The sequence below is a fragment of the Vicia villosa genome, linkage group LG4 (assembly GCF_029867415.1).
Source record: "Vicia villosa cultivar HV-30 ecotype Madison, WI linkage group LG4, Vvil1.0, whole genome shotgun sequence".
Lineage (NCBI taxonomy): Eukaryota > Viridiplantae > Streptophyta > Magnoliopsida > Fabales > Fabaceae > Vicia > Vicia villosa.
In genome coordinates this window covers 93,907,863-93,923,538 of record NC_081183.1, presented here as the reverse complement: position 1 = coordinate 93,923,538, position 15,676 = coordinate 93,907,863, and positions in this window count along the sequence as shown.

The following is a 15,676-nucleotide window of genomic DNA, read 5'->3' as shown; positions in this document are numbered from 1 at the left end:
GAATGTGTTAGAACTGATCTTATGCAGTAAAAATGTCATTTTTGGCTCTGGTTCAGTGAGCAATCGATTGCACACCAGTGCAAATCGATTGCACAGTGAAAAATTGACTTTTTGTGCTTCTGGTTCAGCGAGCAATCGATTGCACACCAGTGCAAATCGATTGCACGTGACAGAAAATCATCTCTTTACTGTTTCGACCATAACTGGAGTTCCGTAACTCAGAATTGGGCGTCGTCGGAGGCATTGGAAAGCTAACGGAAAGGGCTACATGATGCTTAAGCTTACACAACATTGTCATACTTTTAAGTACTAATTAAATCCATGTGAATATTCTTGTATCGTGGCTACTAAATGATAGTGCTTAGATGATCGTATTGTTAATCATTCTAAATGCTTTGGTGCATAAGTGTTTCTTCAACTGGGTTGTAGAGATCATGGAATGAGTGGTAATATAAATCAAAGTTATCCACGTACACTAAAGATGTTGAGGTCTTATAGCTTGTGAAGCTATGCATGTGAACCAAGAGGCGAGGAGGTCTTACAACTTGGTGTAACTTGTGTACGTCGATTAACAAAATATGGATATGGTAAGGTGAACCTTAGGATACCTAAACCAAGAGATATGAATGGATGTTAACCTGATATTCCTTTTCCTATCAAGCGGCTACGTTCGAAATACTACAATCCAATGGTGTAGTAATTATGAGACGAGGGGTTAGAGAACAGACAAAAGGATAGTAACTGCGAGTAGGCATGTTACATATATGTTGGCTATTTCTTGTGAAGTAATTCCAAGGATGCCCCTGTGGCACATATATTGCAGGCATTCCTCGAGTGTGTGATCTCAGGAATAGGCCGTGCTCCGTAGTTCAGGAGCTATTCTTCGGGGATGAACTCCCGGAGATGTGGGCCACACCTTCTCCTTTTGTCATCTCCTTGAGGGTGAATTTCTATGTGAGATTCGGGCCCTGGGATATTGGAGGAGTTGAATCGTGAGATGTGATTCAATGTCGATTCCATGGTTCTCTATAGTCATATGAGTTACTTACCATGTAGATTGAAAAGGTATGTTTTGGGGTCTTGTTTCGAGAGCAGATAGGCAGGTAAACCCGAAAGACCAGACCTTGAGGGTAGCTCCCGACAGAAGGTTGGCAGGTAAACCCGAAAGACCTATTCTGGAGGAAACATGTACCTAATATCCGAACATGTGATATGTTCTCAGAATATCTAATCGGATGGTCAGTGGACATTCAATCGTGGTGCAACGAGTTGACATGCTTTCCTGTACTGGATAGTGAGGAAACCTTAGGATCTGACATGGATCTGTAGTTGATGTATGTACCCTGTAGAGCCGAGAGAACCCATAAGATAGGGGAACTCACTGAGATTTAGTAATCTCACCCCATTCATCTTATTATTTTTCAGGTACCGTGCAAGATCGAGTTTTGCTAGATGCTTGGATCAAGAGCTTTTGACTGGATGCCGTGAAGACTGTGCCTGATCTTTTCTTCCGCTGTGTATTATTATCATTGTATAGATATATCAATTGTATCCATCTTCGAGATGATTTTGAAATGTATGCATCTTATTTTATTACTCCTGACTTTTGTATGTACTCAGTACCAGTTATTAGTATTCTGCTAATATGATTCTAGACACATATTTGTAGGGTATTACAAAAGTAGAAATTTCGACATATAAAAATAATTTTTTTAATAATTATGAATAATTTGTAATAATCATAAAATAACTATGTTTTCAATTTAGTAAATTTTTACGTATTTCTTTTTGATCCATTAAAAAAGATTCAATTTATTAATTTATTTATATTTTATAAAATAAAATGAGAAAAAGAAAATTGAGGGAGAAAAAATTAAAAGGAAAAATTGTGAAGTGTATAGAGTGTTTAATAAAGAGTGAAAGATATGAATAGTTTAATTTGTAAAAGGAGAGAAAATATAATTTGAAATGAGAAAGTGATTTTGTATTGTCAAGTGTCAACACTTTATTGATTATAGAGTGTGATTATATTGATCTTTACGTAAGTACTAATATACCCTTTTTGCTTTATAAATTTTAAAAGAGCAAAGGACATTTTTGCTAGAGTAATGGCATCTTTTAATAATAGCTAGATAGTAGACATCCAAATAGTTATCCAAACGATGAAACGGTAACATGTCACGAGTAGAAATATACTATTTTCCAGATATTTAACTTAAAATTCCGCAGGAAACGTGTTTCATACTCATATTAGTTTCCAGCTAAAACCTTCGTAGATAATAAATTTGACTGGAAAATCCGCAAAAAGATCCGCAGGTAAATCTCCTGTAAACCCGCTAGTAATTTCGCAGGTAATATATTTCTAAATAATGTTTTGGTCCCCCTATTTTCTTTTTAAACAGTTTTGGTCCCCCATCCCTATTTTCTTTGTAAAATTATTACTGTACTAAATTTTTTCCAAATTGATTCAACATACTGTACTTTATCCAATTCAATTTAAGTTTTAATTTCTTTACATTATTATATATATATATATATATATATATATATATATATATATATATATATATATATATATATATATATATATATATATATATATATATATATATATATATATATATATATATATATTTATTGTTTTAACTGAAAGTAAATAATTTTTAATTATACTAAACTGAAATATGCCAACTAAATTAATATATAATATATAACACTAAACAAATAAATAACACTAACAAATAAATAACGATAACTAATATATGTTATTTAATTTATTTTCATTAACTATCATATTTATTTATTTATTAAATATTATAATAATAATTTTATTAACTAATATTAAAAGTTTTAAAAATTGTAATATTGTAAAAAAAATTAATCTTAAAAAAATAGTAAAGAAATTATAATACATATTTTAAACATATATTATTCAACTACTATTTATAGTAAGGGAATTAATATATTTTAAACATATATCACATAACTACTATTTATTTTACAAATTAATTTTACATATATTATACATATTTTAAAGAGATACTCTCTCCGTTCTTTTTAAGTGTCATTTTAGAGATTTTTTTTCCTATTTAAGATCGTTTTATAATTTTATATTATAATTTATCAATTATACCTTTATTTTCTTCATAATTTTACCTCACATTTTTCAATTAGTTATTAGAAAAAAGAGTATGATTGAATTTATTTAGAAAGAGAAAAATAAATAAAACTATAATAATAGAAAAAGTAACTCTAACAATCCACTATTTTAGTTGAAGAGTTTTATGCTAAAATGACACTTAAAAATGAACGGAGAGAGTATTATTTAAAAACTGAATATACATATATTAAACATGAGAATTAAATAATATTTTTAATAATATATTTCAGTTTAAATAATAAATTTATTTTAAAAATTATAATGAGTATTTGAAATATGGTTGAATAGTAAAATAAATTTGGAAAATAAATAGTTGTTATTAATATATATATATATATATATATATATATATATATATATATATATATATATATATATATATATATATATATATATATATATATATATATATATATATATATATATATATATATATATATCAACTATCTAACTAATAATATTACATGCCACTTAACACCCTAAATTACCCTTAACCAAAATATTTATTGAACTAAGAAATGCCCTTTATTGTAATTTGCTAAATCAAAATTTATTCCCACCAATCAGCTTTTACCATTCTTCCAAGTGGCACCCACCCTATTTTCATTTCCCTATTGATTGTTTGTTAATACATGTATTAACCGATAGATATTTTTAAGCTCTCATAAAACTCTTTTCCATGGGTTTTGTTTCCCTCTCAATATTCATTCAAAAAGCTGTAACAAGACAACTTCCTCCATTCTCTCTCATCACCTTGTCCGATCTAGATCTCTTCTCCCTCTTTTTCCCTCAAACCCTAAAAATACCTTTTAAAGCTATTCCTTTTAAGTTTCAGATATGATATACCTTTTTTGCTATTCCTTTTAAAGTTTCAGATCTGCTTGATGGCTGTAAGTTTGAGTTCAATCAAAAGAAGAAGATGTAGATTCTTTATGGGTTGTGGTTTAGATTTCAAGCGAAGAGTTTTTGGTTGCTGTGAACAAACTGCCCTTTCATTCACCTCAAGTTAATATCAAAGAATTTTGGCTTTAGTCTGCTTTCTTAGGGATACATAAAGAAGTTGGCATTGAAGAAAAAACAGTAAGTGTTCACAACTATATCTTTTAGTTCTTCTTTTCTTAAAATAGAAAACAAAATATGCTATGTTAGTATTAAAAATTAGTTTTACATAAGAATATATTGTTTTGCATACATAGCTGAAGGATTAGAAATAAAACATTTTGAATTAATTGATGTTTTCAATAATTTGTGGATCAAGTGATAAATTTGGTAGAGCTGCCAAGTCTCAAGGATGCTATTGCAGGACTACAAGGAGTTACAAGGTTGTGAACTGAACAAGATAGGCTAACAATCACGGTGGAACCGACTTGCTGGGCAATTTTTCTTCTTTCTTTTCTTTTCGGTGTACTGTAAGTTAAGCAATTTATTTTTCCTTTCAACTGATTTGCCACTTATTTGTTTTTGGTTTCTCCATCTCATTTCTGCTTCTTCTGTCTTTCATGTAGATCTGTTTCTGGGTTGTGTTTCGATTTCAAGGGAAAAAGAAGATGGTGATCTGCTTGTGGGTTGTTGTTTTGATTTCAACATAAGAATAATATGGAGATATGCTCGTGGGTTGAAATTAATATTGTGACTTAGATGTTTATTCACACATACAACTTCTCATTTAGTTTATTCTTCAATTAACAGTACACTATACATTTGACGCTTGTTCAAGCTCCACATGAATTGCTTTCTTAATTTTTAGAAATAATTTGTATAGTTTTGACAATCATTTGTTAACTCCATAGTTATATATCTTATTTGCAGCATTTTTATACCCTTCATGTCGATGGTGGCCTCCCGTGAAAATATTAAACCAGCTGGTGCAGGAGTTGTACTGCTTAATGAAGAAGGGAGTATGGTATTAAACTAATGCAACAATTTAATTAGATTGTATTTTTTTAAGATGCAATTTAGTCATGTTTATTTCTCCGCATTTGTATCGTTTCGCGAAGAACTGAGATATGAAACCAACAATGTTGCTGAGTATTGCGGCTTAACTTTAGGACAGGAACCAGCGATAAATAAAGAATATAAGAACATCAATGTCAAAGGAGACTCCCAGCGTTGTATCAATCAGTTTTTTTTCTATTAGTTAGTATGCATTATCAGCATTTTGAAAGACATAAATTAGTTTTTTTTCTATATTTTTGAGTATGCATTATCAGTATCCATTCAAGACATGTTCATCTCAAGAATGAAGCTATCACTTTGTTACCATTTCTATTTTTTTTTTATCCTTTAATATTTTATTTTTGAAAATCACCTCAATTGATTGTCTTCTACATTGACTCAAATTAATTGTTCCCGTACAAGCAACGTGTGCTGATCACTTATCATTTTAAAATGTTATTTCTATAATATTAATAATATTTCGAAACAAGTTATATCAAATCATAGTCCTTGAACAACTTTTAAAACAATATATCTAGCAAAATCATAAAGTATTAGCTGACAAGGAAAGTACCAATATCACCAAAAAGCAAGTTTCAAAGTGATATAGACTAAAAAATACAGTATTTGTCAACTTCTGTTTAATGAAGATTAGTGTAGTGTTTAACCAATCAACTTCAATTCTGTACCACACTAGGACAGAAAATAAGTTAAATAAGATTTGTTTTTTCTGCTTTTGTGCTCAAAATAAGATTTTATGGATTTACATCGGTAAAACAATTTTCTAATGTTTGTTGAAGGGACTAACTATTTTCTTTTCCTCATGTTTTTTTTTTTTTAAAACAGGACATCCTCCGCACCAGCCAGAATGGTGTCATAGCAATTCAACCTCTGTTCCATGTTTTTTGTTTGCTAGGAAATTCTCCCGGGGAGCAGTTATGCGCTTGTTGAGCGACAGGGATATTGGCCACTTTGAACTTTCTGCATTATTAGGCAATGACCTTTGAGACATGAAACATATGCTTATGTCAAACCACTCTTTAGACATATATTGATATCTAACTTAGAGACATATACTCCCAAAGTTCCAACATCAAATGGAATCGCATCATGTTATATGCAGCATACTCCACACAAATAGAGAAGTCAAGTTTGTAGCTTTGGTTGAAATAGCTAAAGATATATAAAAAGCTGAAAGGACAATTTTATCTATAGCTCAGTTAGATGTTTTGTACATCAAACTATAATTGTAACTATGATCAGTCATGCTGGAAGTTATTAGTAAAAATAAAGCATTTGTTTTTAAAATATTTGGAAAATACATATTTCATTGATGCAGTTCAAATGAATTATAATCAATGGCTATAGGAATGCAAGTTAAGGTTCAAGAGCATGACTAAAGCTATACTTTGTGTTGCTCAAATGAACAAACACATATTTAGCAGACCATAAAAATAAAACAAGACCATAAAACATGCAGGCCATATTTACCACCAAAGTATGGATACATTTGATCTTCAAAGTATATTTTTTCGTTTTCACTTCCTCATATTTTTCGTCATAGGCCAATATTGTACTAAAACTGTCAACTTTTGTATAAATTTATATTTTATAATATAATATGTACATACCCTTGATCCAAAAGTGTGATACATGACCTGCTTTGACAAAGGATCAACCCCTGATTCAAGCATGCTTTCTTACCATTGATGTTGACATTTCTTTCTTAATGATTTGACACTGTTATATAATAAAATATGTGTTGCTTTTAGCCTAATCCTCTATTAAAGCACTCCTCTTTTACAAAAGAATTTTCATAGACGTCATGTTCAATGTCAAACTTCTGTGATGCATATTTGTATATTTCTGAAACCTAATCCCTGAAATATCTTTATACCTTGCTGTGATAACTTACTGAACAATGTTTGCTATCTATCTTTATGCAGCCTGCAGTATTTTCCTTATAGGAAGTCAACTAAATATTACTTTATGTCAAATTACTTAGCCTATTTGACACTTTTGCTATTTCAATTGCGAAAAGTACATAGTGAAGTTATTTGCTAACCACACTAAACAAACTTGGGTTGTGATATTTGTAAAACTTGGTTACTACAATAACAATTGAACCAGTTCCATGGAAAAAAATATATTTAAAAATTCTATTTTTTTCTTTTACCTAAAAATGAAAATATATATTTTCCAATATTTTACTATTTAAAACACCCCTAGCAATGGGTTTATTGGGTTTACCCAACCCATAAACACCTCGAGTATATTTATCGAATATGCAATGATAATAACTCAACACTAATAAATATTTTGAGTATATAAGCAAAGGTTGTGAGTATATTTAAGGGAAAGGAAAATGATATTGATTTAGTACAATTATTACTAACTGTATACTTTTATTATAGTTAAATTAGATAGTCTTGTACTATTACTAACTCTTATCAAGAATTTTAGTTCAATAGCCTTTTTAACAAAACCGTATAAAAATACGGTGTAAGTGTTAAACTTACGTAAAACTTTCATTTCTCATAGAATAAGAACGCTGCAAATGTCAACACCAATATGGTAAGAAAACATGCTTGAATCAGGGGCTGGTTCTTTGTCACAGCAGGTCATGTATCACGCTTTTGGATCAAGGGTATGCACGTAATGTATTATAAAATACAAATTTATACAAAATTTGACAGTGTTAATACAATATTTTTCGTGTACATCGTCAAAGTATATTTAATTATCATTTTTCAATGTTATTATATTTCATGATATATGTTTTATATTTGTATTGGCAATTTAATATTTGATTAGCTGCCATTAAAAGCAGTCATTGATAATTAATAGTATATGATTATGAGATCTGCATTAAATTAGTATGTCTTAAATTAGATTTAAATAAGTTTAAATATTTTTGGGCATAAATATTATATCAATCCATTAACCGAAAATAACCGCCATAAATTTAATTTCTAATGCAACTCATCTGAATTTTATCATTAAAACTATCAATTTATTATTGTAGTATAAGGAAACAATGATAATGCTATTTTTAAATTTTATCAATGAAACTCAATATTTTCATGGGTCACTATCATCACAATACATTTTTTTTTTTAAATTTTAATCAACAAAGTATTTATAAGTATTTATAGTTATTAGCGATATTTGTAAATATTTTTAGTTATTAGACATGTTTAGATTTATCGTGTGGATGATTTGCTACATATTTTTTTATATATTTTTAATTATTAGTGATTTTATAATAACATTATATATCAGCAACAACCTAACTTTATCAAATGATCTAAGAAAGAAATGAATTTACCCGTGCGGGAGCACGGGTCTTCTACTAGTATATATATATATATATATATATATATATATATATATATATATATATATATATATATATATATATATATATATATATATATATATATATATATATATATATATATATATATATATATATATATATAAACAAATAATACAAATGACCTAGAAGTAAGAGATTATAGTCCAGATACAATCTAAAAAGTAACTTTTAGACCGAGGAACTATATATATTAACTATTAAGTATTCACAATTTTTTTTAGTTGAATTTATAAAATGAAAAATGACTTGAAAAATAATAATCCCTTTTCTCTTATGCCACGTCATCTAAAAAGTGCCACAAACCCTTATCCTCATCCAAGTCCATATTTACTGGTCCATACATTTACTGTTGCTCATTTCATTTAACAATTGGAAAATATTTAATGATTTCAATTAATTTCAAATGTAAGGGCAAGTAATGAGGAAATAAGAATGATACCTGAATATTCATTTAGACTCATAACTCCAATGATATCCCTGTAAATGGATTTCAATTAGTTGACAATATTAAGAGTCGTTTAATGGATCTTTTAAAATTGAACATTTATATATTTGTGGGTTTCTAATAAATATCCTTCATATAGCAACGGTGAAGAATAATACCTTCTATAAGCTCCAAATTAACCACTTACCTCATCACTATATAATTAGGAAATATGATCACTCAACTAAAGGCATTCTAAAAACGTCACTGACAGTTTTAGTGAAGTCTAACCATAATTGGCCAATACTAACAAGCCTAGGGTTTCTCGATCCATGAAATAAACCATTCTCCTATAATTGATTTTACTTTGAATACTGTACTATGAAATCGTCAAAATTGAGTCCAATCCATCAAGTTTGAAGTGGAAATCATTTTCTACAACACTACAGGGATACAGTTGAATGAAGAGTGAACCCACCTTATGAGATATCCAATTCAATGCATCGCGACAGTTGACGTCCATTTTGTGACTTCTAGCAGCTTCATCATGAAGTATCGAATAAAAATCAGATATAGCATCCAGACCTGATTTTGGTGACCCTGAGTTACCTTTGATCTTGCAGTGCACATTGACACATCACTGATATTTGTGGTTAAAGAACAAAAAAATATATAGAGTAACAATTGTATTATAACATATAGAAGCATCACTTTTGTTATTGATATTTATAACAGAAGGGTTTATAAATTAATACATTCAATTCATGGAACATAAAAAACCGAGTAAATCGACGGTTTGTCTCGTTACACAGGTTTGACTGTGTATAACATTTGAAATGAGAACAGAAAAGAAAACAATGTAATTTTCGAACTCACATGCATATCAATTTGAAAAGTATTACCCACACTTTTCATATAGATCGGCAAATTCACTAGATCAAAGTAGCCAAACTTTACGTCACCGGATCGACGTAGAGGTAGCACACAACACAATCATACAGCACCTCGACTCCATTTTTTCAACTTCAACACCACAAGTTTAACAACAACAAAATCAATATAAACACTAACGATTGAATTAATAAAAAAACAACGCATGTCATATCAATTACCTCTGTAATTGCAACATCAGCTAAGAAATAAAAGAAGTCTTCATCAATTTCAAGCTGCAGAACCAGGAGAAGATTGCTACTGTGACGAGGTGTGTTGCTTTGCTTTAGACAAAATGGAAGAAATGCAAATCGCTATGAAGTGTGAGTAAATTAGAACCATGGAAGCAATAGCGGGTCGGATTTTACTTGACGTGACCCATTAAGTACTGAAACGAGAAAGGTTTTAGAAATGCTGGAAACTTACCCAGTCCAGTCATAGTAAGGAAGCTTTGGAGTTCGATCGTGCCCTCTCTTCACGCAATATAGCCATCCTTCACCAAGTGAGTCCGAATTCTGTGTACCACCCGAAGATAGCTTTGCCTTCAGACGCACTGATTTGTGCGAACTCCATGAAGATTTAAAACATTCTTGGGCGAATTCCATGAAGATTTAAAACATTCTTGGGAGCTGTTACAAGATATCAAAATGGATTCCAAATATATGAAAGATAATAATACTGCGAGAAATAAAAGTTTGTGTGATTCAAATTCAACAGTTGTAATAGTAAGTATTTAGTAGTAAATCACGGTTCACTCGTTACAATATGCAACATTGCTCAAACTCACCTTCTATATTGTGCCCTTCGGAGCAACAATGTCATCCCTTTGACCATAATGCTGTCAATAATTCTTGGCTTCATACTTTTCTCATTATTATTTCTCGTATATATAAAGGCTACAGGGCTATATCGGTAATTACACTAAATAATTACATTTAAACTAATTCCTATTCACACCCCCCCTCAAATTGATGCTGCTTGTCAATGAGCATCAATTTGCTAACAAGAAATTGATGACGTGGACGCGGAACAGCCTTGGTAAGAATATCTGCAATCTGCAACTGAGTACTGACATGAGGAAGTGATATTATTCTGTCATCATAAGCATCACGGATTGAGTGACAATCAACTTCAATATGTTTGGTGCGTTCTTGAAAAACAGGATTCGCAACAATTTGGATGGCACTTGTATTGTCAGCATAAAGTGAAGTTGGCTCTATCTGAGGAAATCCAAGTTCAGCCAAAAGACCACGAAGCCAAATTATTTCAGAACAAGCAGGAGACATGGCACGATACTCAGATTCAGTAGAAGATTTAGAGACTCTCGCTTGTTTCTTACTTTTCCATGAGATCAATGAAGAGCCAAGAAACATGCACCAACCAGTGACAGATCGTCGAGTATCAGGGCACCCTGCTCAATCGGCATCACTATAAGCACTCAATTTAGGAGAAACTCCGGTAGGAAAGAATAAACCACGATGAGAGCTTCCCTTCAAGTAACGAATTATACGACAAACTGCTGCCAAGTGAAGGTGGCGAGGAGAGTGCATGAATTGACTTACTTGTTGAACAGCAAATGATATGTCAGGGTTAACAATAGTCATGTAATTAAGGCTACCCACGAGTTGACGATACAATAAGGGATCATGTAACAGATCACCATCATCACGATGATATTTAACATTAACCTCAAGAGGAGTATCCACTGGATTAGCCGATTGCAGACCAGCCATAGAAATTAAATCTGTGGCATACTTGTGTTGATGGATGAATATGCCCTTGAATGTAGAATGAACCTCAAGACCAAGAAAATAATGCAAATTACCAAGATCTTTCATATGAAACGCTGCTTGTAACTGCTGTTTAAGGCTTTGAATGGAAGCATGATCAGAACCAGTAATAATCATATCATCAACATACAGAAGAAGTAGGACAATTCCAGTAGACGTTCTATGAACAAATAGAGAAGAATCGTACTGACTCTGAGTAAAGGATAACCCAAGTAGAGTGGAGCGAAATTTTTCATACCATGCTCTAGGCGCTTGTTTCAAACCGTATAAGGAGCGCTTGAGCTTGCACACACCCTTAGATGACGGGAATAAACTTTGAGGAGGAGTCATATAAATATCTTCCGCCAGGTCACCATGAAGAAAAGCATTTTTCACATCTAATTGATGAAGAGCCCACCCGTTAGAAGCAGCTATAGAATTACCGTACGAACATATGTCATTTTGGCAACCGGTGCAAATGTCTCATCATAATCAATTCCATATTCTTGCTTGTTTCCTAAGGTAACCAAGCGAGCTTTGAAACGGTTGAGAGACCCATTAGAATTCGATTTCAAAGAATACACCTATTTGCAGCCAATGGGTTTGACATCAGGAGGACAAGAGACAATATCCCACGTGAAATTCTCTTGAAGAGCTTGAAGTTCCTCATTCATTGCTTTTATCCAACGTACATCTTTAACTGCCTGTGAATAGTAAGTAGGAATAGATATGCTAGAGAGTGTGGCAGTCAGAGAAGTATGTGAGGAATCATGCTTGTCTGGTGAATATCTATCTGGTGCTCGAGATATTCGGCCAGAATGTCGTGGTTCAATCGTTACAGGATCAGGTGGCGGTTCAGCATCGGGAAGGGGTGTGGGAACCTGCTGTTTGTGTTTTCTGACATATACATGACCTGGTTTATAGCGTTCTATAGATTGAGGCATAATAGAAAACTTAGGAAGAGTAATAATATCATTCATGACAGGAGAAACACATGGAAACATAAACTGATTATCAAAAAATGTCACATTCCTAGAAATGCGAAAACGATGGTTAGTGACATCATAACACACAAATCCCTTATGAGAGTGACTATACCCCATAAACGCACATTGAACAGACTGCGCTCCAAGCTTATATGCCTTTCAAATGGAGGTAAGTGAACAAAACAAACACATCCAAAAGTATGTAAATCATTATAATTAGGCTGAATTTTAAAAAGACGAAAAAAAGGAGAATCGAGATCAATAACCGTAGAAGGAAGACGATTGATCAAGAAGACAGCCGTGGAAAGAGCCTCCACCCAAAATCGGGGTGGTACAGAAGCTTGAAGAAGTAAAGTGCGTGTCACATCAAGCAAATGACGATTCTTGTGTTCTGCCATCCCATTTTGTTGGGGGGTATTGGGACAAGATCATTGAGACCAAATGTCTTTTTGTTGAAGAAATTCTTGAAACTCACGAGACATGTACTCATCACCAGAATCAGAGCGAAATTTTTTAACACTTCCATGAAATTGAGTTTCAACATATGTCAGAAATTTCTTAAACATAGAAAACACTTCAGATTTAGACCGAAGAAAATATATCCAAGTAAAACGGCAATAATCATCAATAAACGTTACAAAATATTTATAGCGAGCATGAGAAACTACAGGAGACATACCCCATACATCACTATGAATCATTTCAAAACAAGAGGAAGCCCGATAAGCACCAGACCGAAAAGGAAGTGTTTTACTTTTAGCTAATTTGCAAACAGAACATGAAAGAGAGGCATTAGAAACAACATTTTTATTTCCCAACAAACCATTTTTAAATAAATGAGATAAAACAACAGAGTTAGGATGACCCAATTTTCTATGCCAATTCTCAAAAGAATTCAAGACATTATTACAAACAAGAGATAAATGACTAGAAATAAACTGAAGTGGAAACAGTCTTCCCACTTTAGGCCCCTTCGCAACCACCTTCCCCAACACCTGTTCCTGCCCAAGGCAACCATCACGAGAAAAATTTATATTACAATTATTATCAACCAATTGACCAACAGATAATAAATTGGAAGCAAGTCCAGGTGATACAAACACATCCCGAAAATCAGAGTTGAGGTCACCAACATTAGTGATAGAGAGAGCATTACCATCCGCAATTTGAATTTTCTGATTACCATGGTAAGTGTTGATATTTGTAAATACAGTGTTAAGAATATTTGTATATAGAATAGTCCCACATCGACTATATTATGTAATTAGCTGTAATCTCTCTATATATAATAAAGTCTCCGTAGTGCTTTACAAGACACACGGTTTATTCAAATGCCTCTTAGCCTTTCGTATCTTAACATGGTATCTAGAGCCTACTAAGAGGAAATTCTTCGCCGTGTTTTACCCGGTTGACCTACTGTCTTCCGGTGAGAAATTTCCTTCTGCAAACCGTGTCATCACTCCGGTTTGTCTTTTTTTTTCGGCGACTTTTTTCGTCACTGTTCATCGTGCGCACTGTTCACCGGCGCGGTACTGTTCACCGGCGCGATACTGTTCACCGGCGCGGTACTGTTCATCAAAATATTTTTTTTTCTTAGTTTTGTTCTCTGATCGCAGATCCGCTCTCGGTTTATTCTTCCGACTCGCAAAAACCTACCCTCCAGTTCAAACAGCCCCGTTCTTGTTAACTTGAAGCTATGGGAGACTCATTTACTAAAGTTCCGCTAATCCCATGTGAAAAACTAACCGGATCAGCAAACTATAACATATGGGCTCGTGCTGTCGATATGTGGTTTCACGGTCAGGGATTTGAAGAGCACCTAACCACAAAATTGTCTGCCGTTGCAACCGACAAACTCGCTAAATGGAAGAAAACTGATGCCTCTCTGTGTACTGTGTTGTGGTTTTCCATAGCACCTAACCTCCAAGCTCAGTACCAAGCCTACTCCACTTGTTATGAGGTATGGGAAAAGGCCAAGAAAATCTTTTCCAACGACGTTCACTCTCTATACAGTGTCATCCACAAACTCAACACACTGACGTTGGAAAATATGGATGTGCAAGCTTATCTGAGTAAGCTTGATGCCTTGAAAGCCAATTATGAAACCCTCATGCCTTACGCAAAAGATGCAACAGCTCATGCCGAACAGCAGAGTAAATATTTCATGGTCATGGCACTTAAAGGACTACCATCAGAACTTGAATCCGTTCGTAACCAGATTTTATCAGGTACTATTGTTCCTAGCTATGATACAGTTAGTGAACAACTGTTGCGCTTGGCTACACCTCATGAGTTTGGTCCGGTTTCTCCTCCATCTATTGCTGCTCCAACACCAGGTGACACTGCTGCCCTTGCATCTCTTGGAAACAATCAAAATCGCCTTCGAGGAGGGTCATCCAACTCCAAACCTCGTCCCAAGTGTGACCATTGTAATCGGCTTGGGCATACTATCGACCTTTGTTGGAAGCTGCATGGTAGACCTCCACGTCAGGTAAATGCAGCTCAAATTGATTATCCCGATACTATGCAGACTTCACCTTCACTTCAAAATCCTACGCCAAGCTACGACGATTTTCTCAGGTGGTGTAAGACTAATCCGAACTCTGGTTCCACGGCTTCGGTTGCACACATTGGTAATTCATCTGTTTGCCTCTCTCAATCATCTCCTCTTGGTCCTTGGGTCCTCGATTCTGGTGCGTCTGATCATGTTACCGGTAATAAAGGTTTTTTCTCTTCCATCTCTACCTCTGGTTTCTTACCTAGTATAACCGCCGCAAATGGTTCTCAAACCCAATCCCAAGGGATTGGTACTGTTCAAATCCTACCATCTCTCTCTGTTACTTCTGTCCTATATGTACCTAATTGTCCGTTTAATTTACTGTCAGTCAGTCGTTTAACTCGTGCCCTTAATTGTTCTATCACCTTTACTAATAGTGTTGTTACTTTGCAGGATCGAAGTTCGGGGAAGACGATTGGCGTCGGATATGAGTCTCAAGGCCTCTACTACTTCTCTGCGTCCTCCACCACATGCTCTGCCACAGATTCTCCACTCATTATACATGCGCAGTTAGGTCATCCAGGTCTCCCCAAGCT